Raw genomic sequence first — 3316 nt, forward strand, 5'->3', positions numbered from 1 at the left:
ACTGTCCTGGGCCCTACAGATCCCCTTGGCCCTATAGGGACTGTCCTGGGCCCTACAGATCCCCTTGGCCCTATAGGGACAGTCCCAGACCCTACAAGGATCCCTTGGCCCTATAGGGACAGTCCCAGACCCTATAAGGATCCCTTGGCCCTATAGGGACAGTCCCAGACCCTACAAGGATCCCTTGGCCCTATAGGGACTGTCTCAGACCCTACAAGGATCCCTTGGCCCTATAGGGGCAGTCCCAGACCCTATAAGGATCCCTTGGCCCTATAGGGACATTCCTGGGCCCCACAGGGCTCCCTCGGCCCTATTTGGAGCCTCCTGGCCCCACAGGGATGGTCCCAATTCCATCGGGATCCTTTTGGTCCCCTCTGGAAGCTCCTGCTCTTGTTGGTCCTAAATAAGGGGGGGGGGGGGGGGTTTGGTCCCAAAAGGGTGGTCCCAGCTCTGTATGGACACCCCCAATCCCATAAAGAGGGTCCTGGTCCTACAGGGACCCCCCCAATCCTATATGGACACCCCCAATCCCATAAAGAGGGTCCTGGTCCTACAGGGACCCCCCCAATCCTATATGGACCCCCCCCAATCCCATAAAGAGGGTCCTGGTCCTACAGGGACCCCCCAATCCCATATGGAGGGTCCTGATCCTACAGGGACCCCCCTAATCCCATATGGAGGCTCCTGGTCCTACAAGGACCCCCCCAATCCCATATGGACCCCCCCAATCCTATATGGAGGGTCCTGGCCCCATATGGACCCCCCCAATCCCATATGGACCCCCCCAATCCCATATGGAGGGTCCTCAGTCCCATATGGAGACTCCTCCGGTCCCAAAAAGTCCCCCTGGATGGATCCTGGGATTGTTGGTGCCCCCAGGGGGGTGTCCTTGTCCTCAGGGGGGGGGTCCTGGAGCCCCCCAAATCCACTGGAGCCCCCCCAGATCCTCCATCCCGTTCCCGGCTCCTGGCGAAGCTCCGGCTGTTCCTGATCCCACAGGGACGATCCCACGGGAGATGTCACTGTCCTGGGGGGTGTCCTTGTCCCCGGGGGGGTCTCTCAGCCCCGGGGGGTGGTCCTGGAACCCCCCCAGATCCCTCCTGTCCCTCTCAGCAGCTCCAGCTCCAGGAGAAGATCCTGGAGAAGCTCCGGCTGTTCCCGATCCCACAGGGACGATCCCACGGGAGATGTCGCTGTCCTAGGGGGGTGTCCTTGTCCCCAGGGGGGTCTCTCAGCCCCGGAGGGGTCTCTGAGCCCCAGGGGGGTCTCTCAGCCCCGGGGGGTGGTCCTGGAACCCCCCCAGACCCCTCCTGTCCCTCTCAGCAGCTCCAGCTCCGGGAGAAGCTCCTGGCGAAGCTCCGGCTGTTCCTGATCCCACAGGGACAATCCCACGGGAGATGTCGCTGTCCTGAGGGGGTGTCCTTGTCCCCAGGGGGTCTCTCAGCCCCGGGGGGGTCTCTCAGCCCCAGGGGGTGGTCCTGGAGCCCCCCCAGACCCCTCCTGTCCCTCTCAGCAGCTCCAGCTCCTCGAGAAGATCCTGGTGAAGCTCCGGCTGTTCCCGATCCCACAGGGACGATCCCACGGGAGATGTCGCTGTCCTGGGGGGGGTGTCCTTGTCCCCAGGGGGTCTCTCAGCCCCGGGGGGGTCTCTGAGCCCCGGGGGGTGGTCCTGGAGCCCCCCCAGACCCCTGAGTGCCCCTCCTGTCCCTCTCAGCAGCTCCAACTCCTCGAGAAGATCCTGGTGAAGCTCCGGCTGTTCCCGATCCCACAGGGATGATCCCACGGGAGATGTCGCTGTCCTGGGGGGTGTCCTTGTCCCCAGGGGGGTGTCCTTGTCCCCAGGGGGGTCTCTCAGCCCCGGGGGGGTCTCTGAGTCCCGGGGGGTGGTCCTGGAGCCCCCCAGACCCCTCCTGTCCCTCTCAGCAGCTCCAGCTCCTCAAGAAGATTCTGGAGAAGCTCCGACTGTTCCCGATCCCACAGGGACGATCCCACAGGAGATGTCGCTGTCCTAGGGGGGTGTCCTTGTCCCCAGGGGGGTCTCTCAGCCCCAGGGGGTGGTCCTGGAGCCCCCCCAGACCCCTCCTGTCCCTCTCAGCAGCTCCAGCTCCTGGAGAAGATCCTGGAGAAGCTCCGGCTGTTCCCGATCCCACAGGGACGATCCCACAGGAGATGTCGCTGTCCTGGGGGGTGTCCTTGTCCCCAGGGGGTGTCCTTGTCCCCAGGGGGTCTCTCAGCCCCAGGGGGGTGGTCCTGGAGCCCCCCAGACCCCTGAGTGCCCCTCCTGTCCCTCTCAGCAGCTCCAGCTCCTGGCGAAGCTCCGGCTGTTCCTGATCCCACAGGGACGATCCCACAGGAGATGTCGCTGTCCCGGGGGGGTCTCTCAGCCCCAGGGGGGTCTCTGAGCCCCAGGGGGTGGTCCTGGAGCCCCCCCAGCCCCCTGTGTGCCCCTCAGGGCTCCTCAGCAGCCCCGGCCCCGGAGAAGATCCTGGCGAAGCGCCGGAGCTGCCGCGCGGCCGAGGTCGATTCCTGCTGGAGCCGCCGGTTGTTCTGCCGCAGGTTCGCCACCTCGGCCTGCAGGACCACCTTGTCCTGCTTCTCCTGGGGGGCAAAAGGGACAGCCTGGCACGGGACACCCTGATTTGGGGTCCTACACACCCTTTTTGGGGTCCTGTGCCCTCATTTCCCCCTTTTTTGGGGTCCTGTGTCCTCATTTCCCCCTTTTTTGGGGTCTGCAGGACCACCTTGTCCTGCTTCCCCTGGGGGGCAAAAGGGACAGCCTGGCACGGGACACCCTGATTTGGGGTCCTACACACCCTTTTTGGGATCCTGTGCCCTCATTTCCCCCTTTTTTTGGGTCCTGTGCCCTCATTTCCCCCTTTTTTTGGGTCCTGTGCCCTCATTTCCCCCTTTTTTGGGGTCCTGTGCCCTCAATTCCCCCTTTTTTTGGGTCCTGTGCCCTCATTTCCCCCTTTTTTGGGGTCCTGTGTCCTCATTTCCTCCTTTTTTGGGGTCCTGTGCCCTCAATTCCCCCTTTTTTGGGGTCCTGCACCCCCTTTTTGGGGTCCTACACACCCTTTTTGGAGTCCTGCCCCCCCATTTTTAGGGTCCCTAATCACTTTTTGGGGTCCTTACCCCCTTTTCTGGGGTCCCCACTCACTTTTTGGGGTCCTGCCCCCCTTTTTGGGGTCCTTACCCCACCCCAGCCCCCCATTTCTTTGGGATTTTTGCCCCTCCCCGTTTTTTGGGCCCCCCCCCCCGGTTTTTGGGGCTCCCCCCCGGGTTTTTGGGGTTCCCCCTGGGTTTTTTGGGGCTCCCC

At 63.4% G+C, this 3316-nt stretch overlaps 1 long non-coding RNA gene across 1 annotated transcript; it reads right to left on the minus strand.

The window, feature by feature from the left end:
- Window positions 1–425: 425 nt before the first annotated feature.
- LOC114072692 lies at window positions 426–761 on the minus strand. The gene is made up of 3 exons (XR_003574221.1): window positions 721–761; window positions 622–650; window positions 426–490 (listed from the first exon to the last, which is right to left on the minus strand). It is a non-coding gene; the product is annotated as an uncharacterized LOC114072692 (long non-coding RNA).
- Window positions 762–3316: the final 2555 nt, after the last annotated feature.

The sequence above is a fragment of the Empidonax traillii genome, unplaced genomic scaffold, assembly GCF_003031625.1.
Source record: "Empidonax traillii isolate 1590-97213 ecotype Southwest subspecies unplaced genomic scaffold, ASM303162v1 scaffold3734:size11292, whole genome shotgun sequence".
Taxonomy (NCBI): domain Eukaryota; kingdom Metazoa; phylum Chordata; class Aves; order Passeriformes; family Tyrannidae; genus Empidonax; species Empidonax traillii.